The sequence below is a fragment of the Bos javanicus genome, chromosome 11, assembly GCF_032452875.1.
Source record: "Bos javanicus breed banteng chromosome 11, ARS-OSU_banteng_1.0, whole genome shotgun sequence".
Taxonomy (NCBI): Eukaryota; Metazoa; Chordata; class Mammalia; order Artiodactyla; family Bovidae; genus Bos; species Bos javanicus.
This window is the reverse complement of record NC_083878.1, coordinates 38459854-38476697: the sequence shown is the minus strand read 5'-3', so window position 1 is coordinate 38476697 and position 16844 is coordinate 38459854. Positions and strand designations below refer to the sequence as shown.

The following is a 16844-nucleotide window of genomic DNA, read 5'->3' as shown; positions in this document are numbered from 1 at the left end:
AAACATTTCAAATAAAATAAGAGAAAATTTAAACAGACACAGATTATAACTGATGCTCAGTACTCCAGTATTCACAGGCTTCTCTGGTGGCTCAGGCAGTAAAGAACCCTCCTGTAATGCAAGAGACCTGGGTTCGATCCCAGGGTAGGGAAGATTCCCTGGAGGAGGGAATGGAAACCCATTCCAGTATTCTTGCCTGGAGAATCCCCATGGACAAAAGGAGCCTTGCAGGCTATAGTCTATGGGATCACCAAGAGTTGGACATGACAGAGTGACTAAGCACACTCACAGTCCTGACCAAAATTAGGTTTGACCTGAGGAAGGTGAAAGTGAAACTCACTCAGTCCTGTCTGACTCTTTGCTACCCCATGGACTACAGAGTCCACAGAATTCTCCAGGCCAGATTACTGGAGTGGGAAGAAGCCTTTCCCTTCTCCAGGGCATCTTCCCAACCCAGGGATCGAACCCAGGTCTCCTGTATTGCAGGCAGATTCTTTACCAGCTAAGCCACCAGGGAAGCCCAAGAATACTGCAGTGGGTAGCCTATCCCTTTTCCAGAGATATCCACCCAGGAATCGAACCGGGTACTCCTGCATTGCAGAAGGGTTCTTCACCAACTGAGCTATCAGGAAATCCCGACCAGAGGAAGGTCAAATATAAAGAAGGAATTTTGATAGCACTAATATGCTTTGAATTAATTCATAATTAATTCATTCAGTGACTAATTATATAAATTGACTGTGGGAGGAAGGAAGAAATCGTAGAAGTTATAGTTAAACCAAAAGAATCATCTCATCCGCACTGTGCAGCAGCAGGAAGAATGAACCCTGGGGAGACCAAGATGTAATTTAAGAACTGGAATAACAGAACAGCAGAGAATTCATAGGAAGAGAAACTTTCAACAAGCAGAGAAAATCAGAAATGTTGATGCTGTAGAGATGCAAGTGAGGTCAAGAAAAATGAGGGGTAGGGAGAGGAAGCTCTGGAAAATTTAACAAGTTAAAGACTAATTGAGAAACTGAGGAGAGAAATCAAGTCCCAGAGGATGAGTGGTGAGGAAATGGAGGCAGTGGTGCAAAGCGAGATGCGAAGGGGCAGCGGATTAGACCCAGGGCCATTCGTTTTGTCCTTCACGCAATAGGGGAGACCCGTTTGAGTTTGGAGGCGAGGTGGGGAAAGGCTGACCATGAAAGACAGAAGATTCAAAGCACAGAAATAGCCCAGACCCACCCTGTCTCTGGCCCGCCCTCACTGGCCAGAGGCTGCCTACAGATCTGCCTCTGGCACAGAAGTGCACCTCAAACTGGTTCTAAGTACTTTGGGACCCAATCTGTAAACCATCCCTTGACACAAATCATCTCTTCTAATCAAACCCTGCTTGTGCTGCTCTGCACCTGTGCTCACATGGCCTTCTCCACTTTGTATCTGTTTTTCTGTTTTCTCAGAGGGACACCAGTCACTGGACTAGGGCCCATTCTAATCCAGTATGGCTCATCTTAACTAATTGCATCTGCAAAGGTCCTATTTCCAAATAAAGTTACATTCTGGAGTTCTGGGCTGACATGAATTTAAGGTGGGATACTATTCAACCTTTTACAATCTTCATCCATTCCTCAGAAAGTGGCCACTCCAGTCTGTTCTCTTCTACCTCCAACCCATCCACTCATTGCTCACCAATTCTAAAATCTGTATCCCCAACCTCAGTCTCACCCTCACTCTTCAGGCCGGTATTTCCCATTGCTTACTGGATGTGGCTGTGCATGAATTCATAGACCCTTGAAACAAAATGTGTTGACTTCCAAGAGAAATCATGGTGCCCCCAGTGGTTTGTTTTAATTCCTGATAAATCCATCTGATTCCCCAGTTGAAAAGCATGGAATTCTCCTCAACTTTCTCTTCTTCCTAATCACTTCCTACTACACCTAATCAGACAATAGACCCTATGGATTCCATCTCACAACCCTCACTCATATTTGACTTCTTTTTATCTTCTCTGCTTAAGGCGTTAGATTGGGCTCTCAACCTTTCCTTGGACTATTCAGGTAACAAAAAATCTCCACTCAGTAAAAGATTATACAGCACAGAGCTTTGGTGGCGCTCATGGTAAAGAACCCACCTGCCAATGCAGGGGACGCAAGAGATGTGGGTTAAATCCCTGGGTCAGGAAGATCCCCTAGAGGAGGGCATGGCAACCCACTCTGGTATTCTTGTCTGGAGAATCCTATGGACAGAGGAGCCAGGTGGGCTACAGTCTATAGGGTCACAAAGAGTAGGACACGACTATAGCAACTTGGCATGCACCATGTGATAGTGCTGAGTATATCAAGAGGGATTAAACAGAACCTTCCCCTTGTGTAGCTTTCAATCTCAGCTGGTCTCTCTGCCACCAAGCTTAATGCATTTCCTTGTAAGAAGTCAAATCTGATAATGTCATGCTGTGGCTTACAACTCTCTCTTCACTCCTCTTTTCATTCAAGTTGAAATGCAAGTCCTTCCCAAGTCTTAAAAGGCATTTCATAATGTGCTTCCCCATGTGCCATGCCCTCACCCCCAGCCCTTTGTCACTGACATTGTGCTTTCTTGTTCTTTCCAGTTCTGTGTCTAGAAGTGCTTTCTCTGATCTAATGTGCCTTTCTTCCTTTGTGCCTGCAAGCCGCTACCTACCATTAAAAGTGAAAGTGAAAGTCGTTCAGTCGTGTCCGACTTGTTGGGACCCCATGGATAGTCCATGGAATTCTCCAGGCCAGAATACTGGAGTGGGTAGCCTATCCCTTCTCCAGCGGATCTTCCTGACCCAGGAATCAAACCAGGGTCTCCTGCATTGCAGGCAGATTCTTAACCAACTGAGCTATCAGGGGAGCCCCTCCTACAATTAAAGTGTAGTCCAAATGATACCTCCTTTCTCATATCACAATCCAACAGTCTTTATGCCCACATAGGACTTTGTTTCGACCCCTACATAAGCACATGTACTGCACTGTGTTGAGATTTATCTGTTTACCTGTCTGTCTTCATCACTATACTGTGAGCTCACAGAAAATCAGTACCAGGTACATTTATCTCAATCTGAATGAATGTAATTATGAACACACACTGCCCTCCTCTTACCTGAATTGTACCCAAGGTTCTGGGCTTGACTCAATCCCAGCCATTTGCCCAGACTTTTTCAGGCCACTCACTCCAGGCCAGGAGTGTCTCCCTCCTCTGAATAGCCTCACCACTTACCTTCTGTATCACCAGTTTGGCATTTACAACACGGTGCTTTGAGCTATTAAATGTCCCTGTTTTCCTTTCTGATGCACTTCAAAGTTTCTTTCCCAAAGTTTATCTCAATAGTTTGCCTTATAGTAGGTGTTCCTTAATATTTTCTGATTGGTGACTCTTTTAGTAAATTTAATCTTAGAGAAAATGAGAAGGAATAAAATCTAGGACTAGTGGTGATTTTAGCTTATAGAAAGAGAGAGTGTATGAAATCCCATGAAACTAGAAGGATAAAAAAAAATACAGGAAAATGATACAGGAAATAGAAACGTCCTCAATAATCATGAAACAATAATATACTAAACTAGGTACGCACACAAATGTAAAATGCAGCCAAATAAAAACAATTCAGAATTCACCATCTAAGAGTCAAGAGTCAGCAAGAATTTTAATGACTTATATACAGTGGAACACATAATATACACTTTAAACTTAAGTAAAGTTGCCTCTGCAGGTTTAATAGAAAGGAGAGAATTAGAGAAAAAGAATTATAAAGTGTGGAAAATTCTGCCCACTATTTCATTAAAGGAGCAAAAACTGCCAAGTCAGTCAGACCCCACTTCCCATTGTCCCCTAATCATATAAGCAGCTCATGATGCTGAGCCTGATTGTTGGGTTTGAAGTTAAACTTGAGGCAGTTTTCCAGTGATCTGTTTGTATAATAAAATGAAATGAATGAAGTCGCACAGTCGTGTCCGACTCTTTGCAACCCCACGGGCAGTAGCCTGTACCAGGTTCCTCCATCCATGGGGTTTTCTAGGTAAGAGTACTGGAGTGGGTTGCCATTTCCTTCTCCAGGGAATCTTCCCGACCCAGGGACTGAACCCAGGTCTCCCGGATTGTAGACAGATGCTTTACCATCTCAGCCACCAGCGAAGTCATAAGTTTGTATAATAAAGGAAACATTAAATGTTCATAACTTTCTAAGAAGGAGAGAATGTGTCAGTATTCAGTGTAGCAAGTGTTTGTGACTATGTATACTGAAATCTACAGGTGATTTAAGAGAGCTGGATATTAACTTCACATACATTTTACATTGTGTGTTAACTTTGGCACCTAATTCCTAAGTATGATGTGACTCCACTGGTTAAGTCAAATGTTCTCTACTGATTCTTCACCTCCATCAGGAGCTCTTGTAGTACCTGCTGTTTACACTGCTTATTTTGGTTTTTAGTCATATGCTATCTTATGCCACCATTTAATTGCCAGACTTCAGGTGTAAATATGATCACCTCATCTAGACTGTGAATAAGCTGGTGAGAGTAATCATATCTTAAAGCTTTTACACCACACAATGCATGTGGCACAGTATTAAGGATGAAACAAAAGTGCTTAATTATTCAAAACCCATTTAATCAATGTTACTTTTTCTATAATCAAACTCCGAGTCTCAAAGGAGTAACTCAACTAAATTTTGAATTTCCTACTCACACTATTGTGCTTTCTAGGTTGCACTGACAGCTGTAAAATGACTGCCAGGAGGAGAAAGGCCCTTGTTTGCCCCCAAATTATTCATTAAACTATTTGACTGTTACATATTCAATTGAGAAGGCTTGGCAAGACCGGTATAAAGGGTAATAAAGAAAAATATTGTCATCAGCATTTTTCTAGAACGATAATAAAAAAGTTATTTTGGGAAGAGGCCTGCCTTTATTAGTGGCCTGGGAGGGAACATCAAATCAAGCTAAGACCCAACCACTCCTTTAGAGGAAACAGAAAACAACAAAGCAAAATCTCCCAGGATTAATCAGCAAAATATAGATATATGGAAAGATTATCAAGATTTCATCAAGTTTAACTAAATTATCATGTATCATGTTTAATTTAAAAACAACATTTTTAAAGTAAAATGAACTTTTTGCTGCCTATTTCTAACATACCATTTTCTTAAATCCTTTCATTTTATTAATAGAGCTCTGTCCACAAGGCAGCAGGGATCCAATGAAGATTGAGTAATTACCAAATGTCATGGGATTGTAAAGATAAACTATTTGGATAATTTAAACTAAAAAAAGAAAAAAACAAAAAAAAAAACCAACAACTCACCTTTATCTCCAGGGTTGGTTTGGGGGCCTGGGATATTCAGATAATTTGGCTGACGTACACTCATATTACCAGAATAGACATGCTAAATGTGCCTGCTAACACTAGAAAAGTATTTCAAACTGTTTTCAACTTGTCCTGTGATGAAGAGATGTAGGTTAAATATAATTTCAGTTAAAAAGTAAGTTTGTGGCTATTTTTATTGGATTGGTCAGCAAACTCCTTTTAACTCTTGGGTCAAAGAGTTTTTACATTAAAGCAAATAAATTCATTCTGTTTGTTCAAGCATAAATGATATGCAATAAGCCTCAGAGAACAGAGGTTACTCATTCTGGTTATGTTTTACTTTTTTGCAAACACACACTCAGGCTCAACTGAACTGCCTCCAAGTGATTTTTAAACATTAAAGGTGAACACAGCCCTCTTTTTTCAAAGATATTTTGGGCAACTGTTTTGAAACAAAATGCAAATCATTTTTAAAAAACTGATGTTACATAAAAAAGCGCTAGTCAAGAATCACCCAAAGTTTAAGTTCACATAAAAACAAACTAAAATTAATGATGGGTAGGCACCTCATAACGTTGAACAGGAAAAACATTCAGAACTCTTGACAACAGGTTCAAATTTCCCTGACCTGCTGGACAACCTTCTCTTTCCACATCTTTCCTAGATTCCATCAGGTCCTGTTTTCCTCGCTACAATAAACTGTCATTTATTTAGAATGCAGTGAACCAGAAAGTTAAAATAAACTGGATAATGTTTTCCTATGCTCCCTTTTCTGTTAGTTAACAGGTGTTTGTTGCATGCTTACTATGTTCCTAACACTGTTTTGCTTGCTGTGGGCATATGAAATGAGTCACAAATACTGCTTAGAATTGTGTAGCTTCTCTTTTATGAGGAAAAATAACAAGTAAACAAGCTTTCAGAAATGTAGTCCATAAAGCAACTTTCAACACATCAAAAAGGTAGTTCTGATTCCATCTGTAACTACCTTATTCATCTATAACCATCAGACAATAATAGTACATGTTCTGACAGCAAGAGGAAAACACTAAAATCTGAAATCTCCAGAGTCAAATCTTTTCCATATACTTTTAGTTTCAAATGTATATTTATTATTTGATTTAAAAATGTGACTAGTAATTCATATGTTCTATTAATAAAAATAACCTATCCTCTCACATTATAAATAAATGGAGATTGAAGTCTCTTCTTATGCTAAGCAAGAGCCAGCAGGAGATTTCAAAAGATCATCCAACCACTACTGAATGGTTGAGATTGTGTCCATAGCATACATCTGCACATATGTGAGCTAAAGGTACAATTAGAAGTTTAATTTTACTTCTCTAGTTTGCATGGAAATGATTCTACAGATACAGGGAAGTTTGACTAGAAATCTATGAAGAAGAGCTTAATACTCTTCCACAGAGGTTATCCATGCAACACTTGCTCTACCTTCATAGTCCACATCCCTGGGAAAATAAGAGAATTCCATTTTTCCCTTCCAAATTAATGTGTCTCTCATTCCAATTCTCTATAAGGCCACCAATAATTGTGTCACAATGGGGAACTAAATATATGCAAGTTTCTGACTTTAGAAAAACAGAAAGAATATACACGAAGACAGAAAAATGTTTAGCTCCCCAGGACTTCCTGTTTTAATGCCTTATTTTAGAGTATCCTGGCAATTTTTCAGGAAAAGAGATATCTTCCCAGTAGACACTGGCAAATAAAACCAAAGAAGTAAAAGTCCTCCTCTTTCAAAGAATACAAAGGAAATTAAGATACTTTAAAAAAAAAAACATTAATTTTCATTATTGGTTTTCTATATTATGCAGCTAATAATTTGATTATAGTATGACTATAATTTCTATTCAAACACAACTTCTATTCATTGGTAATAACAACTTCAGTCTTTATTATTTCACATTTCTATTTTTTGACAAATTACCTAGATACTGGGATAAGTTAACTATTTGAGAAAAAAATAAAATTAATTTCTATTCTCATGTTGCATCAAGATAAATTCTAAATGAAGTATATATTTGAAACATAATTAACAAAATTACAATGAATGTGAATATTTGAATTTTAAAGAAAAAACATATTCAAAATTATGAATAAGTAAGATTATAAAAGTGAAAGAGGAGAGTGAAAAAGTTGGCTTAAAGCTCAACATTCAGAAAACTAAGATCATGGCATCTGGTCCCATCACTTCACGGCAAATAGACGGGGAAACAGTGGAATCAGTGGCAGACTTTATTTTGGGGGGCTCCAAAATCACTGCTAATGGTGACTACAGTCATGAAATTAAAAGACACTTACTCCTTGGAAGGAAATGTATGACCAACCTAGACAGCATATTAAAAAGCAAAGACATTACTTTGCCAACAAAGGTCCATCTAGTCAAGGCTATGGTTTTTCCTATGGTCATGTATGGATGTGAGAGTTGGACTATAAAGAAAGCTGAGCACTGAAGAATTGATGCTTTTGAACTGTGGTGTTGGAGAAGACTCTTGACAGTCTCTTGAACTGCAAGGAGATGCAAACCAGTCCATCCTAAAGGAAATCAGTCTTGAATATTCATTGGAAAGACTAATTTTGAAGCTTAAACTCCAATACTTTGGCCACCTGATGTGAAAAACTGACTCATTTGAAAAGACCCTGATTCTGGGATAGATTGATGGCAGGAGGAGAAGGGGATGACAGAGGATGAGATGGTTGGATGACATCACCGACTCAATGGACATGAGTTTGATTAAACTCCAGGAGATGGTGATGGACAGGGAGACTTGTCATGCTGCAGTCCATGGAGTTGAAAACAGTCAGACATGACTGAGTGACTGAACTGAACTGAACTGGACTATACAGTCCATGGAATTCTCCAGGCCAGAATAGGTAGCCTTTCCCTTTTCCAGGGGATCTTCCCAACCCAGAGATCAAACCAGGTCTCCCGCATTGCAGGTGGATTCTTTACCAGCTGAGCCACAAGAGAAGCCCTCATTCACAAAAATTGATTTCAGATGTTACCATAAAGGGACACAGGGAGGAGTCACAGATGGAGAAAAGGCATTTTCACACATAAAATCAACTTAAGTATCCAAAATATATAAAGAACCACCTTGGAATGAAAAAACATAGGGGGAAAAATGAGGAAAGAGAAGGCAGAAGTAGGCAAGGAAAGAGAAGGGAGGAAAGGAAGGAAGAAAGTAAAGGAATACTCCAGAAAAATAAATGACCCAATCAAAAAATGGGCCAAAGAACTAAATAGACATTTCTCCAAAGAAGACATACAGATGGCTAACAAACACATGAAAAGATGCTCAACATCACTCATTATCAGAGAAATGCAAATCAAAACCACTATGAGGTACCATTTCACGCCAGTCAGAATGGCTGTGATCCAAAAGTCTACAAGCAATAAATGCTGGAGAGGGTGTGGAGAAAAGGGAACTCTCTTACACTGTTGGTGGGAATGCAAACTAGTACAGCCACTATGGTGAACAGTGTGGAGATTCCTTAAAAAACTGGAAATAGAATGGCCTTATGACCCAGCAATCCCACTGCTGGGCATACACACTGAGGAAACCAGAAGGGAAAGAGACACGTGTACCCCAATGTTCATCGCAGCACTGTTTATAATAGCCAGGACATGGAAGCAACCTAGATGCCCATCAGCAGATGAATGGATAAGAAAGCTGTGGTACATATACACAATGGAGTATTACTCAGCCATTAAAAAGAATACATTTGACTCAGTTCTAATGAGATGGATGAAACTGGAACCTATTATACAGAGTGAAGTAAGCCAGAAAGAAAAACACCAATACAGTATACTAACGCATATATATGGAATTTAGAAAGATGGTAACAATAACCCTGTGTACGAGACAGCAAAAGAGACACTGATGTATAGAACAGTCTTATGGACTCTGTGGCAGAGGGAGAGGGTGGGGAGATTTGGGAGAATGGCATTGAAACATGTATAATATGATATATGAAAAGAGTCACCAGTCCAGGTTCGATGCGCGATACTGGATGCTTGGGGCTGGTGCACTGGGACGACCCAGAGGGAGGGTATGGGTAGGGAGGAGGGAGGAGGGTTCAGGATGGGGAACACAGGTATACCTGTGGCGGATTCATTTCGATATTTGGCAAAACTAATACAATATTGTAAAATTTAAAAATAAAATAAAATTTAAAACTTTTGAAAAAAAAAAAAAAGAATGGAAAGGTTAACACAGCTTCTATCTTCACATTTTCTTTTTTTAAAGTAAACTTTTAATCAAAACATACATACAAAAAGGTGGGTAAATCTAAAGTGTATAGATCACAGGTTCCCATTTATTTGAACACATTTATGTTAACAGCACAAAAAACCAGAAAATTACTAGGATTCCTGAAGCATCTGTTTTGTCCCCTTCCAATCACTACTCCACCAAGCAAGGGCAACCACCATCTTGACTTATAGATTAATTTTTCCTGTTTATAAACTTTTTATAATTAGAATTTTTCAGTGTGTAAAAAAAAAAAAGAAAGAAAGTAAAGGAATAAGGAAAATAGACAACCCAATAAAAGAATGGTCAAAAGACATGACAAGGCATTACTCAGAGGAACATCAACAAATGACCAGTAATCTTACAAAAAAGATGCTCACCTCATTAGTAATCAGAGAAATGCAAATGAAAACCTCAGTGAGATAACATTTTTACTGCCACCAGTAGTTTTAAAAACTGATACTATCAAATGTTAATAATAATCTGGAACAACATAAACTCTTAAACACTATTGGTTGGAGGATAAAATGGTCCAAATCCTTTGGAAAACATTTGGCTTTTTGTAAGCAGAAAATATGACTACCCTATAACCCCACAATTCTAATACTAAGAATACGTCCTTTTTTTTTTTTTTTTTTTTGCGCATAAGCACCAGGAGATATGTACAAGGTTTATGGAGGCATTTTTTATAATATCAAAAACTGGAAACAACAGAGGAATAAATAAATTGTGATATGGCCTTACAGCAGAATACCATACATGCACTAAAAAGTAAGCATCAACACTGATGATTCTAAATGAATGTTTAGTATTTTTTAAGGAAGCTACAAAAGTAAAGTAAAAAAAAAAAAAAAGAATTCACAAAATATGATTCTAGTTCTAAATCATTCCAAAAATATGCAAAGTTAAATAATATATTATTTAGGAATTCTCTGTATTTGATACAAATATAAAGAAAATAACAAAATTAAGGAACTCAGGAGCCTCCAGAGAGAAACAGAAATATGATATGATAGGAGCTCATACAAACTTTAAAGATTTTGGAAATGTATTATTCTTAAACTGGGATGTGAGTGCATGATTACTTGTTTTATTTTTATTATTCGTCAAACAGTATATGTACGGTATTTACATGTTCATTTGTATGAATATTTAATTTTTAAAAGCTAACAATTTAAACTGTATATCAAAAGTACCACAAACATTAAAAGGCAAATGATAAAGCAAAAAATCTATTTAATAGACAAAAGTTATTACATTTTAAGTCCTACAAATAGATTTAATACAAAAATAGGCTAAAAACTGAAACAATCCATTAAAAAAATTATAGTGAACACATAAATACATTAAAAAAGCATTTTGATCTCACTAGTAATTAATGAAATAGAAATCAGAGCAACCATGTGATGCCATTTTAACTGTAAAAACATCAAATATTAAAAGGAAAAGGATATTAAGGGATAAAAGATCATTCATATTCAAAGGAGGAACTATGTATTATTTAGGGGAAAAAATTTGGCAACAGATATCAAAACCTTAATGTGTGCATATCCTTTAACCTAGGATTATGCCTTTAGAAGTTCTTCCTAAGAAAATAAACAATTAGCTGCACAAGATTTATGTATAAGAATTTATGATTAGTAAACTCTTTATAGAGGCTTCCCACATGGCACTAATGGTAAAGAACCCACCTACAATGCAGATTCGATAAGAGTTTTGATCCCTGGGTTGGGAAGATCCCCTGGAGGTGGGCAAGGCAACCCACTCCAGTATTCTTGCCTGGAGAATCTCATGGACAGAGGAGCCTGGAAGGCAACAGTCCATAGGGTCCCAAAGAGTCAAACACGACTGAATTAACATAGCGCAGTACAAACTCTTTATAATAATATAAACTTAGCAACAATTTAAATGCCCAATAATTAGAGATTGGCTAAATAAATTATACCAATCTACACAACATCACCTTAAGCAACCATTTAATGATACCATAGGTAACTAATTATAAACAGGAAAATCTATTGTTAATAATACTGAATGGGGGTAAAACAAGGGGATCAAAGCCAAGTTTCCTGCATTGCAGGCAGATTCTTTACTGCCTGAGCCACCAAAGAAGCCCAAGAATAGTGGAGTGGGTGGCCTATCCCTTCTCTAGGGGAACTTCCCAACCCAAGAACTGAACTGAGGTCTCCTACATTGCAGGCAGATTCTTTACCAGCTGAGCTACCCGGGAAGCCCAAACAAGTAGGCATAGTATGATCCCATTTTATACACATATTATATATTTATTAATATATATGTATTTATGTATAAATATAGAGATATTTATATCTATATATAAATAAAGGCTCCTCTGTCCATGGGATTCTCCAGGCAAGAATACTGGAGTGGGTTGCCATTCCCTTCTCCAGAGGATCTTCCAGACCCAGGGATCGAACACAGGTTTCCTGCATTGCAGGCAGATACTTTACTATCTGAGCCACAGGGAAGTCAATATATATGTATATATGTATAAATATAGAGATAGTAAAAAATATCCATCAGAAAGAAAATGTTAACACTTGTCACCTCTGAGTGGTAGGATGTGAAGTAATTTTTTATCTATTTGCTTGTCATTATTTCTGCAATATGTACGTATAATGAATTATACATTTGAACTTTTTAAAAAATTGCAATGTATTAATTAGAAAAAGTATATTGTGTGTAAATAATAACAGAGATAATACAACTTTTTTAAACTTCACCTTTTGTTTTGTGGTGAATCTGAAACTTTTCAAAGAGAAGATGCTGTGACTCAAGAAGAAATACCGTAGAATCCAACCAAGACTGTTCAAACTACAGAATACAATAGTAGTCTCTAGTGAAGTGATTTTTAAGTGCTCTATTGTAATGTGGCCACAATTTAATACAACAAAGTAAGGAAGTCATAATAATTAAAATCAAATATCAGGGAAAACATTAGGAAAGCTGCAGAAATTTTACAAAGTTTTAAAATAGTTTTCCAAAGTTTGGCAATGATATACATTAAATATAAGAACCCTACATACAGAACAAGAAATCTTTCAGGTTAAAGTTGTTTATACATTGTAGTTCCATTATGGGAGTTTGATGTATCCCCTGACACTATACAGTTAATAATGTAATGAGAAGAAAATAGAAAGGAACCTAAGAGACCATGGGGATTAGTAATAGGACCTAGGGACTTTCACCTCTAGTTCATTGTTTGGACTTAAGCCTACAGCAACAAATGACTATGAATTATAACCTACACTTCATTCCCAGTGGTTACAAGGTCCCTCTTGCCTGGAGGAAAGTATTCAAGAGGAACCCATGGAGATGGCACTTCTACTAGGACTTTGCAAACACTGTAGAAATTAAAACTTAGTCCTGATTTTTACTTATTCTCTAAATAATTATACAGGTATCAAAAGAGGCCATGAGAAAGTAAAAAAAAAAAAAAAGTTAGGATGCAACTGGCTTAAATTCCAAATGAAATCATCCAGTCTAACTTTCACAAAAGTATTGATAAGTTTCCATTAACACTAAACCATGCTATAATTAGAAGACAAAGATGATCAGTCCAAAAATATTTTAAATTTCACTTCAAATTTGATGCTCTAGCATCAAAAGTCCAAGATTTTAGTTACATTTAAACCATGGTTTAAACCTCCCAATGAGCGTCTCCCAGTAAGTACCCTGAACTCATCATATATTTTATATTTTCATAGCAAAATATTTACCCAATAGAGCTGTTTTCTATTGGATAATGAACAATTATGTTGCAGCTTGCTAACAAATGTTACTTACAGTGAAGACCCAATTAGTTGTGTCTGTTTGACTCACACTGGCCTGTTCTTTTGAGAGATATGACTGGTGATTGAATAATGCTAAGTATACATGGCTAAAGTCCCAAAATCTGACAAATTGGATTACTGCTTGTAGATTTAAATTCCAGTTGAGAGCATCTCACAGTTCCCAAGGGCCATTGCAAACTGTAACCATAAATGTTATTTATTCATGACTAAAGAAGACAAAATTAGTAGGTAGGGGGTTTGAGGGGCAGAGGTGGGAGGTTATTGGAAGGATAAATCTGTCAGCTATTTAGGTTAAATATAACATTCAGAAGCAGTTCTTTCAGCTATAAAATTATTTGGCAAATTTCTAACAGGAGATTTTTTTTGTTGGTAATTCTTACCAAATAGATGCTAAAAATAATTTCACAGTAATATTATAGAGTGATAGCCCTAAAAATTTCACTTGTTTCAGCCTCCTTTCCAACCTCAACTTCTGAATAAAATGTTACTATCAGCAAAGAATAGGTAAAAAGACAAAATCAAGTAGAGCTACTTGAAAGAAATATGTTACTGAAGCTAAATAAACGCTTCCTGATTCCAGCAGTTGGCTTTTTATTTTTTATAAAAATCATATTTCAGATTTAGAAGCGTGAAAATCAACTATGCTCAGAGTACCAGGTGCTCTTTAAACACAAAATATTGCTGGAGAGTCAGGGAGTAAGGGAGGCCTTAATAGTCTGGGAAAAGCTGGTAATAAACAACTAAACACTTTCCAGACTTCTAGAAATCCTGAAGACCAGGAACCAGCTTGAAAACAGAATCACCACAGGAGGATTCAATTAAACATACTCGAGGTTCTATGGAATTACATGACGCTATTTGGGTAATATAAATGCTTTGACAGTTGGGTTAAAAAAAAAAAAAAAAAAAAAGGATGATCTATTCTTCATCTATTCTTCTTCATAGATGGCTTTAGAATAGATGAGATTCCTGACTCTGGTTATGTCTAACCACAAACCCTGTGCACGCTGAGTATTTTAGTGACAAATAAATTTTAAGTTGTTTGCATGACAGCAGGTACCTGGGTCATATAAGAAACTACTCAAGGGGATTTTTATTGAATGCTTTTATTGAACATTTCTTTTTTCCCATGTCCATAGTTAATTTAGACTCATGTCTTTCATTTGATTTTGTGGTGAAACTGTAGCTTTACCCTTCCTTTCTTAAAAAGTCAATTTCTGATAGCAATTCAAATGTTCTAGTAAGATCCAAATTATGGACAACCAGTGGATTTTTGAGTGGTTTAATGCTCTTCTGAGATGGAAAAGCAATAAAATGCCTTAGGTAGAACAGCCAGGTGGTGCTAGTGGTAAAGAACCCACCTGCCAATGCAGGAGACATGAGAGACACGGGTTCAATCCCTGGGTCAGGAAGATCCCCTGGTGGAGGGCATGGCAACCCACTCCAGTACTTTTCCCTGGAAAATCCCATGGACAGAGGAGCCTGGCAGGCTATGATCCACAGGGTCACAAAGAGTCGGACACAACTGAATCGACTTAGCATAGCACAGCACAGAAATAGAAAAGCAATAAAATACCTTAGGTAGAATACACCAAGGTAGAAAAGCTATCAGTTGGACACAATTGAATCGACTTAGCATAGCACAGCACAGAAATAGAAAAGCAATAAAATTCCTTAGGTAGAATACACCAAGGTAATGATCCATTATCTGTATATGCTAATAATAGCACAGATGACTCACTGTTGAAGAGACATGTGCTTGGAGTTCCATTTTCTGAGCCAGCCATGGCCCCTTATGTTCAAGGGCATTTGTCTTTAGATATATTTTCCTGTGAAGAGTTAAGTTTGTTCAGGTATCAAACAGATAAACTTGACCACTTGAACAGTATGTGTGGACCATTTGAACAATGCACAGAAAGCTAAGCACATCCTTAATAAGCAGGCCTAGATTAGTCTCAGGTCTTGAGGACTCAGCTTCCTCATCCATAGACAGCAGGAGGTCTTCACTGCTTAGAAGATTGATCCAGGTCTCACACACAGTTCAATTCAGTTCAGTCGCTCAGTTGTGTCCAACTCTTTGCAACCCCATGGACTGCAGCGTGCCAGGCTTCCCTGTTCATCACCAACTCCCAGAGCTTGCTCAAACTTATGTCCATCGAGGCCTCACACACAGTAAGCCTCAAAAATCATGTCCTCTTTCTGGATCATAAAGCCACACAAGAGAAAATAAAATTACTTAGTTGTAGGAACTTTTTTGCTTTGTTGGTTTTCAAGAATATTCTCAATTTATTATCATTTGTTTAAAATTTAGGTGTGTATGTTTCTCCCTTTAGGAGCCTACTTCTCCAGTTTTCTTGATAAAGTTCAAAGTAGAAGCTTTAAATACATTGAGGTTCTTTATCTAGGAATAATCTATTCCAGAGAAATCAGGGCAGATTCAGATTTTTTTGGTTTGAAATGTATACAATTTGGGGATGCTCTTTATGAAAAAGAATAATTATGAATATAAAGTTAGGTGTAAGGCCTTAGAAATTTGAGATAGAGAATTGAATATAGGGCTGCACAAGTGAGGAGGGTCTGAAGTTTCATAAACTTCAAGGTAAATCCACCTCTGATAGCCGTTTTAACATCAAAAGCATCATCTACTAGTTTCATTTTTAATGCTTGCAGCCTGAAAAAATTGGATTGGTCAAAAAGTTCATTTGGTTTTAAGTAAAAATATAAAGATGCATTTTTTATTTTTACCAAGAACTTTATTGAACAACATATGCACTAATCGATTGAACTTCTTGGCCAAACCAATCATTTCTGTGCTAAAAGGAAGGCAACATAGTACTGCATAATATTATGAAAGCAGAATTCTTCTTACTCAAATAATTTTACATGTATAAAATACCAAAGAAATCCTAGAGCCAATGTCTCTAATAATGTCAAGAATTCTTAAATGAATAAGCTATTCTCAAAAATTAATTCTTGTAGCTTGCTTTGTTTATAGCAGTGACTACCTAAGTGTAGACAGAACTTTGTAGGAACTTATCAGATCTAAAATACACCATAATTCTTAAGTAGAAGACATTAGTCTTGATCATAAAGAGACTCTTCTTTTTAGAGGAAACAGTTTTATCACCTAACATTATTTTCTTCAAAAACTCTTGGAAAATAAAATTACCATACATCAAGAGAGGTACGTGATATTAATAGTAAATCTAGTATCTGTTATTGTAGCCAATCTATAATTCCAGACTAATCTTATACATTTAATGACATACAAATTTTAAATGTTTCATAAATCAAAATAACTTCCTGACAACAACCACTGTCTCTACTTATTTTTTACTCTTATTATTTTTCACTCACTCTTCAACCTGCTGCAATCTGGTTTTCACTCCCATACCTCCAACTAAACTTCTCTCTTCAAGGTCAAATACAACCTTGTTTCTAAATCCAGTTG

At 36.9% G+C, this 16844-nt stretch overlaps 1 protein-coding gene across 3 annotated transcripts in view; it reads right to left on the bottom strand.

Annotated features, from left to right (window-relative positions):
• The window catches only part of LOC133257032 (uncharacterized), a 471344-nt gene that overhangs the window by 167643 nt on the left and 286857 nt on the right, over positions 1-16844 (bottom strand). The window lies entirely within an intron of this gene.